Raw genomic sequence first — 12,649 nt, 5'->3', positions numbered from 1 at the left:
TCCTCTACCTGGACCTTAACCAACAACACAACACAATGTCAGAAGAGATCAAAAGGCTTTCTTTCCAGGCAAAGAGAAGAATGGAAATGTCAATCTAAAAGTTGGAAGAATAGAAGCTCCAAAGTGGGAAGTTTCCAGAGGAAAAGAAATGAAGAGACATCTAGCTTCCCAGGAAACGTAATTGGACAGAAGATTATCTATGGGACCTTTGTGTAGCATTAAACATGGATGTTAAGTGCTTGTCCTGACCTGGTTTGTGAATAAGAGAGTTGAGTGTTCTCTACATAAGGAAGGTGGATGGGTTGGCTCAATGGAAATGGACAAAGAAAGGAAGAGAAAAATGCTTCTGAGAAACTAGGAGCAAAGGAAGGCTCAAAACCAGAGCCTAAGATGAGCTAGAGATTAACCTGAAGTCTCAGGGAATGAGGCCAGCTACATTCAACATTCTTCTGGGAAATCATGATTCTGAGAGAAAAACATGAAACCTGAGCGAAAGGAACCTAGGACCATTTAGGAGAATTATAGCAGACAAGATCAAGTTGTAAAATGGTGTTTTGGTTAAGAGTGACAGATTGGAACACTGGCCTCTGATGAGGCCACTCCACTCAACCTAAAGGACCCCAAATTCAGGATGTCATTCTGAAAGATGAGGGGACTCCCAGAAAAACCACCCTGAAGGAACTTCAGTACATGAAGTCAAGGTGTTAATACTGATAAAATACTTGATAGGGGAAGAGGAAAGACAAGATACAAGGGAGACTCACCCAGCACAAGACTTCTTTCATAAGGCAGAAATAATCCTTGAAATGGGGACTTGACCTGGATAAGATAGACTCTTCACCCACAAGGACTGCAGGCAGCTAGATCTCTTTTCCTGGGTTATTTTGTGTGTCATGAAAGATGTCCTGGCCATTGCTGCTCAGATTTCTGGGGGAATAGGTCATATAAGGAAAGAGTCTACGCAAGTCTCAGGTCCTTTACCCCTAAGGGTTACAGGATCCAACCACCTAAGAGGAGAAGGCTTTTTCGTCACAGGGAGTCAGTCTGGAGACCCGCAATTGCTTCCAAGTCTGAGTGCATTTCCACCAAAAGTCCTGATAAAGAAAGAATTCCTTCAAGGTTTCCTGTAGGGGCCACAAAAATGGCATGGGTTTCTTTTTATTTTTTTAGCTTTAAGTTGGTCAAAAGAACTTATTAAGACATGAAACCCCTTTGTATAGCTATTTAAAGATAATAAGAAATAACTTTAAAAAAGAAAAGAATTTTCCAACACAGAAAAAAAGGAGAAACAAAGTTTTATGAGACTCTAATGCAAGAGAGACACAGCAGGCAGCTAGGCAAATGAGAAGAGGAATGTTGCTATTGCTGCTGCTGCTGTTAATACTGAGTTGAGGACAGGCCCTTATGGGTTTCGTGGGGATTTTGCTTTTGGTGGATAATCTCTTTTTCTCATCATAGTTTGTATTTTCCACATATGGGACAACCCTAGAGCTCAGTGTTTGCATGGGCTGGCTGATTTAGCAGGCTAGACTCAAGTCTGTATTACATTGATGGCATTTTGCACACTGTTCTCACCTATGCATTCCATGTGGCCCTTGATAATTCTCTGACAACTATATCTCCTTAGAATGTTCCACAGTTAAGAGTATTTACACAGTACTTATGTCTCCACACCCAAGCCAGTGCCAAACTACAATAGTTTATAAAGGCTTTGGCCATATGAAGAATGTGAAGAGGAATCTTATTGCCATTTTAATCCTAATTTCTCTTTTTCTCTCAATTTTTTCTCTGGGTACTGAGGATCCAATTCAGGGCCTGATTTTGACAGAAATCAAGTCTTTTTTTTTATTCTTATTTTGACAGAAATTTCTCTTATCTTGACAGAAATCAAGTCATTAATTTATTCTCCGGTGTGATTTTCTTTCACTGATGTCCTTGTCCTATATTGGGTTTCTTTAGGATTTATTTTTGTAATTTATTTTTATTGTAAAGGTGCTATATAGAGAGGGGTTACAGTTATATAAATCAGGTAATGAGTACATTTCTTTCTTTTTTTTTTTACAGTGCCACCTCTTCTCTCATTTTCTTTCAGTTTTTCCCCCACAAGTTGTATCATCCATTCTCAACCTAGTGTCCAGTGGTTTGAGAAGTTTGGGAGTTGAATTGATTGATAGCTCTTTATATATTGAGAAAAGTTAGCATTTATGACATGCTTCAAATACATTTTGCTAGTATGTATTTTAATATGCCCATTGTATCCTTTGCATGAAAAAGGAAAGCCCAAAAAAGTTAATCTCTATCATCTCTGTCCTCTGTCTCTCTGTCTCTCTCTGTCTCTGTCTCTCTCTGTCTCTGTCTGTCTGTCTCTCTCTCTCTCTCTCTCTCTCTCTCACACACACACACACACACACACACACACACACACACACACACATCTCCTAGCAAATATTTGAGAATAAATGGAACTTAGGACAGTTTGCCCAGTATCAGCCCCTTAGATAAAGTTTTACATACCAGTAATTTTTAAAGAAATTTTCCCAGGTAAACATTCTTAAGAGAATTAGAAAAATAGGACAGGGAAGAGAACAATGCCTAGAGGGTATAATTTTCAGTTAAGGCTTTGGAGAGTAGCTTTAGCATGATCATACGGGGATGTGAATCTGAGGAAGACGTATGGGAGGCATAAACCACACTGAATGGGAAAGGGGAAGGTGACTCAATGAATGAGGAAATAGGACACACAAACTGTGAAAGGGGTATTGTAGGATCTATATGACGTTCCTTAACACGCAATTGTGTTTGAGGATCCACGTAAGGAAAACAGAAGTTGGTTCAAACTAGCATTTCATTTTAGCTTAAAAATCTCTTTACCTGAGATTGATATTTAAACTGGGCAATGGAAAGAATCTACTCAGTCAGGTCAATTTAGTCTACTGTAGCCTAGTCACTAATGATTAATCTCAAGGGTAATTTGTTTCTTTCCCTCTTGTAGCTCCTTTTGTTTTTTCATAGTCAGGCAGATCCAAAGATGCTAAAGTTATTAAGATGGTAAATTTTTGTTAAGTAGACAGTCAATTAAGTAATTATAAATGCATATCTTACTCATCTATGAAGAGGCATGTGAGGTAAAAATTTAAATTAAACTGAGAACTTTGTTCAAAATAAATTTGTTTTGAGGAGATAGTCAATTCAGGCTATAGGTTTCTAGAATCTTCTATGAAGGTTACACAGAGAAAGAACAGGAGCAGTAACTTGCTAGAATAGTTTAGGCTTTTCCCAGCAACATTAACAGATAAGGTGAGAAATATCCAATGACTAATTCTCATTCAGTATAGAAAGTAGTTTATGAGCCAGGTGTGGTAGCACATACCTATAACCCAACAAGTCTGAAGCAGGTGGAAGGTGAGTTCAAGGCCAACCTGGGATACACAGTGGAACTGTCCCTCAAGGGAAAAGAAAAAGCAGTTGATACCAATGATTTACAGGTTATTTATTTCTGAACTAAAGCTATTTTGTGTGAATTTTTATCAGGCATTCTCATGGAGAAGGTTCCAGAAATGACTTGCTTGTCTACATTCCCATCAACGGGATACAAAGGTGTCCATTTTCCCCACATACTTGCCAATGCTGTTATCTTTAGCCATTCTTCCTGGGATGAGGTACTATCACATTGTGGTTTGTTTGTTTTTAATCTGTATGAATGTTTGAATCAACTTGTCAACTTTAACATATGATCCAGGATTTTGGTAAAGATTATGTTGAATCTCTACAACAATTTGTAAAGTATCATTATCTAATACTATTCAGGATTCTGACTCATGATCAGAGAATTTTATTCCACTGCTTTCTTGAATTTTTTAACCATGTTTTGTAATTTTTGTTTGCCATTTTCTGATAAATTTATTCGTAAGTATTTTATTCATTTTTATGGATCATATATTTCATTTTCTCCATTTCTTTATTGTCAAAGTGACGTACAGAGGGGTTACAGTTTCGTGCGTAAGACAGTGAGTACATTTCTTATCCAACTTGTTACCTCTTCCCTCATTTCCCCCCCACTTCCCTCCCCATTTCCCTTTCCCTGCCTTGAGTTGTACAGTTGGTTCACACCATATAGTTTTGTAAGTATTGCCGTTGCATTGGTTTGTCTTTTTATCCTTTGTCTCTCAATTTTGGTTTTCCTTTTCCCTTCCCTAGTTCCAATACACGTATACACAATATTTAGGGTACTAAATTCAGTTGCAGTGATATCAGGGGTAAAACCACGGGGAAGAAAGACAGAGAAAAAGGACATAATTTCACATGGTATGTTGAAAATAACAACAACTATAAACCACTTGTTTCCATAACTTGGAGTTCATTTCAATTAGCATTTTCTTATGTGTTCATCTGGATATAGCTATTGAGCTATTGTAATCTTCTGCTAGGACTATCCTTGACATATACTAATTATTCTCAATGAGGGAAACCATAGAGTCCATGTTTCTTTGGGTCAAAGCATATTATGTTTTAATTTCAGAAATCTTACAAAAGTGAACTACAGTTTCTATCTTTAAGTTAAACTTTTATCCTACAATCTTGACATATTCATGCTGCAATATTTTTTAATTTCTTAGGATTGTTCACGTATAAGATTATGTCACTGATATAGATTTGCTTCTTCATTTTTACTCCAAATGTCTTGCACTTAATATGTCTTGCCTAATTACCCTGGCTGGAGCCCCCTGTGTGCTGTTCAATAGAAATGGCAAGGACAGATACTTATTTTATATGTTTCTAATCTTAGGGGGAAAACATCTAGTCTTCCACCAGTAAGTATTATGCTAGCCATGGATTGTTAATTGGCACCCTTTGTCATATGAAAGAAATTCTGTTTTTTTCCTAATTTTTAGAGGATTTTTATTTATCATGAATGAGTATAGGATTATAGAAAAGACTTTTTCTGTTTTGTTGAAATCACAATAGTTTTTCTTTTATTCTCTTGTTACAATGCACTTCATTGACTTTTGGATGATAAACCAAATTAACATTCCTGGCATGAGTCTCATTTGATTTTCTGACATAGTGATGTACTCTCTCTGAGCAATATCTGAGTTTTAGTAGATTTTTCTTACCGTGTCTTAATAGGTTTCCTTAAATAAATAGTTCTTCATTTGTTGTACACCTCTAAAATAATTGCTATGGAATTAAATGATTTTTAAAATAATTTTCATGTTTTACTAATGGATAGACCTAGCAGATCCTTTCATTGTCATCTGAATCGTATAATCTAGACACTGAGATTTGTGAATTCTCCCAGATAAATAAAATATGCAACAAGAGTGCAAGATTCTACTGTTTAGAAACATCCCTACTAAAACAGATTCAGTGAAAACCACTACTTAATCTAGCTTTCAACTTGTTTGTACAATCTCTGGTACATGGCATTAACACTATAATAATTCTTTTAAAAATAATCCAACCCATTCTCAAGCACCCTGGCCTAGTGGTATTTTAAAATAGCTTAATTTGCTCTAAGTATACATTTTCTTTTGCTATTTTTATTACATTTCTTAGAGGCGTTGAATCCTATTTCTGCTCAATCATGTAAATTTTTTGAAACTAAAACCATTAAAAAGAAAAATAAAGTTAACCTCAATTTGACAAAAGAATATCCCAAAATAAACTAACACTTTGCTCACTTGAGTCTTGAATATGGAGAGCAATAAAGTCACATCTCTTGGTCCACTTACTTCAATCTTTCTAATAATACATGAGTTTGTTTTTCAGGTTTGGATCACTGACACATGAATATATTATTGACACATATATATAAAGCTTTGTTTTTGAAAAATAGAAACAAAAGCCTCTGATGATGTTATGCCATTAGATAAGGTCTTATAATTTTAAAAAAAATAGTACATCATTCTGATGATCCTATCTTCTACTTAAATAATTCTTGATGATATACCCAACTTAATCATTCAGTTTTTTTAACCTTTTCAAATGGCCCCAAAGTAAATGTCCATCTTAGAAATCATTTTAAAAAGTACATGTTTTTAGTCATAGAAACTTCTCATTTTTTCATTTAGAGTTACTTTAAGAAAAAAAAAATCAGAGGATTGCTCAACAAGTGATCAGTGGCAAATTAAGTTGCAAGCAAAGGGAAAAGTGAACATTTGAGAAAAATCATAGGCCTTTATGAGCGAGTTTTCTAGAACAAAAAATTACCAAATTTATAGTTTCACTCTCCTTCCCCTCACTCTTAGGCTTACCCTTACATACACACTCATATATAAAACATGTAACTTAATCATTTATATAAAACTAGGTGAACATGGTCTGAGAATTGAGATTGAATTGTCAACTATCTCTACCTACATAATAAGCCCAATTCACAGCTAATTAGTATAGATAAATGCCTTTGTTATCTTTCATCCTTTTTTGTTTTATTTCTTTAATCCTTTTTCTATTTTATCATTTTATGGTGCTGGGAATTGAACCTTGTGCATACAAGCAATTTTTCTGCCACTGATTTACATTCTTATCCTTCTTTCATTTCTTCTCATACTTCAAAGGAAGAAAATTATTCAGATCGCTTCTGTGCTCCACCTTAAGGCACATTATGGGTGATATCAGGAAGGTGGCAGATAGGAAGTATTAGTTCACATCCCCTCCATAGAAAGCTTAACTACAAACTACTCAAGGACTGGAATGTCATTGTGAAAACTCAGTATATCCACGTTATCCACAGAACTCAATGAAACCCAAATGAGAACAAAAAAAGTGGCTGAATGTTTTTTGCTCTTTTGTGAGTTCGTATAACACTATTAGAATTCTTAGGTTTTGAAAGAGGAAAATGAGAGCCAGAGGCAGCCATTCAGCTTCCCTAGATTTTTTTTAAATGCTTCCCAATAAAATCATTCCATTATGTTCACAATAGAAAATATTTGGACAATCACACAGCTAGATGACCAGGGTCAGAAAACCAGCAACAAACAAGAGCTAGAACTTGCAACAGCACACATTAAGAACATGGTGGCAGTGTGTTCCAGTCAGTAGTGGTGGCCAGCCTACACCTAACTCACCCACAAAACTGGACACTTCACTTTTAGAAGCATAGTGGGATGTTTGTCCTGGCTTTGGTCCTTAAATCTAACTAGTTTCCATACCTTAGCTTTTAGTGCCTCCCAATGATACCACTTTTGTAAGGAAATGCCCACTTTGAAGCATTTCAGAGTGACTTAAACCTCTTTGACCTAAGAGGACAAATAGTGACTTAGCTCAGCCAAAAGTCCATCCATTGGCTCTGCTCAAACAGGGTTACAGGCCTTAATCATGCATTTCCATTACTTTTATTTCCATTACTTTTATTCACCACCTTTCCCAACTAAAAACTCAACCTAACCTGAGAGCCCAACATATAGCAGAATCATGTAAATATGGTGTTTGAGTTTGGAAATTAAGAGTCTTCCTTCCTTTCCACATGAGACCTGTATGTTGAAGGCTTGGTCCCTGGCTGGTGATACCGGTGAGGTGACTAGACCCTCAGGCTCTAACTTCATCAAGAGGTTAACATATTTATATGTTCACAGTTAAATGGATTGTAGGATATGAAGCCTAGATGGAGAAGGTAAGTCATTAAAATTACACTTTTGAAAGGCTTTTTCCCCAGACCCTTCTTCCTTCCTTCTTCCTGTCTCTCGTCCACCTGAGGTGAGCCACTCTACCAGATGCTCCTAACCATGATGCTTTGCCTCACCAAAGACCCAGAAGCAACAGAACTAAATAACTATGGATGGGAACCCAGAAGTTATGAGCCAAAACAAATTGTCTTCCCTTCAGTAATTTCCTTAGGTATTGTATCACAGTGACAAAAAGAAATGACAACACAGGTCACGCATCTTGTGACTACCCTTACCAAAGGCCATATTTCCCAACAAAGCCAAGCCAGCAGTCTCATATGATAAGAGCAAAAGGAAGAGTCAAACCAAATAGGAACCACACAATAAATTCTACCTGCTCAGATGCATCACCAGCTGGCCCTTACAAAAGGATAGGCTAGACTGTCTCTGCTAAGGCACTATGTAAAAGCTACAAGAATTGTCTGTCTCTGAAATGTACAGATAAGAATCCAAAGCAAACACAATTGGATATTTTTTATATCCAATTAACCTGCAAAAATCTAGAAATGGAGGTGTAGTAGAGTGGTAACAGTGCTGACCTTATGTAAAAATGCTAAGCAAGATGGCAAAGCCCTGAGTGGGGCCCTTAGTTTAAGCTCCATTATTTTACACACATACACACACACACACACACACACACACACGGTTCAAGAAATCAAGATACAAAGAGTCAGGGAATCATGATACCTCTTTAGGAAACTAATGAAGCTTAAGTATTAAATGTTTAATAATATACACTCAGAAAACAAGTATCACATGTTTTTTTCTAATATGCAGAATTTGGATATTAAAAATGCCATGAACATAAATGAGGCATTGCTATGTAGGAAATCCATGGAAAGAGTGAGAAGATCAAAGGAGAAGGGGATGGGCAAAAGATAGACTCAAAGTAATTTGTATGCATATAAAAATTTAGAATAATGGAATCCATGAAATTTTGCCAGCCCAAGGGTAAAAGGGATTAGAAAGAATAATAGAAGGGTTAAGTTTAATCAAAGCACCTTATGTGTATGCATAGGCATATGAACCTTTTCACAATGAAGCCTTTTACACAACCAATATTCACTAATAAAATTACAGTACTATATAACAATAAGTACTTATCAAAAGTAATGGAGATGAAATGATTGACAAAAATTTAGAGTATTTTTCCAGAGCATTTCAGTGAACTTCAAGAGGGGGGTACGAGGGACAAGGTAACAAAAAGTACAAGAAATGTATCCAATGCCTAACGTATGAAACTATAACCTCTCTGTACATCAGTTTGATAATAAAAATTTGGAAAAAAAAGAACATACATATGTAAAGGTAAAAGATTTGAAAACTACAGAAAGCAAGAAGTTTTATGAAAGAAATAGAAATAATAAACTGAAAACAAATAGAAATCTTGGAGGTAGAGAAGGAATACAAAGACCAAATTTTCAAAACAGAAAGTGTTTTTATTTTTCAAAGCTGGCACAAGCAGAAGAATAAATGAGCATAAAGATAGGACATTTAAAATGACCCAGTTACAAGAGCAAAAAGACAAAAGACTAAAGAAATTCTACAGGAATTTGGGGTCCCCAAGAAGATACCAAATTTTGTTATAATGGGAATTTCAGGAGAGCAAGAAAGAAAAAGGATTAGAAAGTAGAGAAGAAAGGTCAGGAAATACTTTTCTTAAAGACTGAACATTTTTCTCATCTGCTTATAGTTGGCTACATTAAGCTACAGAAAATGTATAATTTCCAATCAAATTTAACTCAAAGAAATGTTCACCATAACCCGATAATTAAACAACCAAAAATTGTAGACATAGGTCAAAAGTGGTGGAAAATGCCAGCTATTTGTAGCCTTTAATTTGGTAGGATTTTGTGTTGGGCCCTCAGGTTAGGTTGAGTCTTTAGTTGGGCAAGGTGGTGAATAAAAATAATGAAAATGCATGATTAAGGTCTGTAACCCTGTTTGAACAGAGCCAAGGGATGGACTTTCAACTGAGCCAACTCACTATTTGACCTCTTAGGTCAAAGAGGTTTAAGTCACTCTGAAATGCTTTAAAGTGGGCATCTCCTTGCTTAACTGGTAATATATATATTTTTTTTTTTGGCCAGTCCTGGGCCTTGGACTCAGGGCCTGAGCACTCCCTGGCTTCTTCCCGCTCAAGGCTAGCACTCTGCCACTTGAGCCACAGCGCCACTTCTGGCCGTTTTCTGTATATGTGGTGCTGGGGAATCGAACCTAGGGCCTCGTGTATCCGAGGCAGGCACTCTTGCCACTAGGCTATATCCCCAGCCCGCTTAACTGGTATTATTGAGAGAGGCTAAAACTCAACGTATCAGGGAGATCTAAGGACCAAAGCCAGGATAAATATCTCAATATGCTTCTGAAAATGAAGTGTCCAGTTTTGTGGGTGAGTTAGGTGTTGGCTGACCACCACTACTGACTGGAATACGCTGTGCCACCACATTCTTGAGTTCTATCTCTTTTTTGTTGCTGTTTTCTTCTTGACCCTGGTTATCTAGCTGTGTTATTGTTCCACTATTTTCTACTGAGAGCAAGGGAATTGGACCATGTGATTTCATACAGAAACATGCTAGGATAAGGGGGTACAACTCTGATACTTGAGAATGGATTGTAACAGCTCCCTATTAATATTCAAAATAAGAAATAACAAAAAAAAATACAACATAGTTAGAGGCAGAACTGAATCAGGTTTCAAGATCACTTATTGATTCCTTTATTTAACAACAATTACAAAACACCTACCATGTGCACGGGTTGTGGCTTGTGCGCTAGTGGTGAATGAAATAAAGTATTCCTCTGCCTAGTTTTCATTCTAGTGAGAGAAAACAGAAAATAGATACAGAGATAATAGAGATGGACTGTAGTATATACAACAGATATATATCATGTTAGATGGTGAGAAATGCAAACATCAGAAGTCCATGGTAAAGGGAAATATACCTGTCCCCGGTGAGCTCTTTGCTCATTCTTGAGTATACCAGACCCATTACCAATAATGTTCAATGAATTGATTAATGAGCTAATTGCTTGGTGAAGAAGGAATAAATTAGGGGAGTGAGCTGTAAATTCTTTGCTGAGGTAATTAAAGAATAAAAGCTAGACATTGTTAGTTGATTATATTTTATTAAGATTATAACACTTCTATGAAAGATGTTGAGAAGGAACAGATAGGCCATGGGATGAGAGAAAATATGTGTAAAGCACATATCCAGTGAAAAATAAAAAAACCATTAGGATGGCTAAAATCATTAAATCTGGCACCAATTGTTAGCAGGAATTTGGAGCAGTAGCAACTCTCAATCATTAGTGAGAATTTTTTTAAAAATCACAGTCTCTTTAGAAGGCAAAGCTGAATATATTCTCACTCTAGGATCATGCAGTCACAATTCTGGTTGTTGTTGTTTTTTGTTCCCAATTAATTAGGAAGTCTACTTTCACCCAAATCCTGTACACATATGTTTCAGTCAGTTCTACCCACAATTACTCCAAAATAGAAGCAAACAAGATGCTTGTCAATGCATGAAAATGGCAACACACTGAATGTTTGATTTTTAAAGCTCAAAGTTTAGTTTAAAAATGTTAGCAGTTCAGATTATATGCTTTTATGTAGTTTTAAAACAATTTTTAAACAACATGTATGAGGTACATAAAATAAAAGCCAAAACATTTATACCATCATTAACAGAAAAACTGAGGTACAAAACTATGCATACATTGAGTAAAACACTATTTTAAGAAGTCTTTAAAAATAAATGGCAAAAAGGAAAAACACACCAAAACTAACCAGTGCCTGTCATGCTGATTTTGGTTGGCCTATCGTGCTGATTTGGGTTGATTTCCTTTTATTTATTTTACAAAAGATCTACAAATAATTACACCATCGTTGGCATGAAATTTAATTTTTAAAAATTAATATTTGTCAAGTTTGTAAGCATTTACACACAGTAAGACTAAAGGAGGATACTCAGGGAGGAATCCTGAAGGCATAACACCTCTCAACACTTAAAATTTTATTTATTGCAACAAATTCCAAGTAATGGAAACATGGGGTTTTTGTTGTTGGTAGTGGTGGTAGAAGTGTTTGTTTCTGCTTGGGTTTTTTTTTGTCTTTTTAGGCGACGAGGGGGGGGGGCGCAGAAAGGGAAGGAGGGTGGATGAACAAATACAGCCATGATATTATTCAATATACACTATGTGGAAAATTAACTGCAACTTGAAGGCGGGGATGGGAAAGGGAAACTGGAGAAAAGAGAAGGGGTGACATTGTCTAAAAAAGAGGTGTACTCTTTACATGACTTATAAAATGGTAAACCCTCTGTTCAATACCTTAATAACAACAGTAAAACTATATTAAAAATTAATTTTTGTACTAATACCTTCTATTCACTCTATTAGGAGCGTTTTTTTCCTGTTTTGCTTTGTTTATATTCGATGTTGAGGCATTGTAACTTAAAAAATCTCAGTAGCCTGTGACCAGCAGGGACTCAGAGCTGATAAGAGCACACATGGGTTAAAACGTTTCCAGGAAAAGATAAAAGAGATGGATAAAGAGACTGAATCAGATAAGGAGACTGAATCATTCTCTATTCACCAGTATCAAAACTTTATTCAGTTTTTCTCTCAAACAGATCACTTCATGGAAAGAAAACTCTATCCATTGAATGTGTCTCCCAAGAGCACAAAACACTGATTCAAAATAGACCCTGGCATTGAAAAAAGGACAATGCCCAAGATTGTTTTATCATCAACTATCCATTGCTTTGGTGATTGAGATTGCTGAGGCTTATCCAGTGTATATTAAAAGCTCAGGTATGCAAAGGATACATTATGCTGTTTATTCCTCAGAACAACTTCCTGTGGTAGGAATTGTATTACAAGTTTCAGATGAAAAAATGGAGAATACAAAAAATCAAATAGATTTACCATAAAGCATCTAACTGTAGCCTTAAATATCACCTATTCTGGGCTCCACTTTTTTTTTT

The sequence above is a fragment of the Perognathus longimembris genome, chromosome 2 (assembly GCF_023159225.1).
Source record: "Perognathus longimembris pacificus isolate PPM17 chromosome 2, ASM2315922v1, whole genome shotgun sequence".
Lineage (NCBI taxonomy): Eukaryota > Metazoa > Chordata > Mammalia > Rodentia > Heteromyidae > Perognathus > Perognathus longimembris.
Note: the sequence above shows the minus strand (reverse complement) of the source record.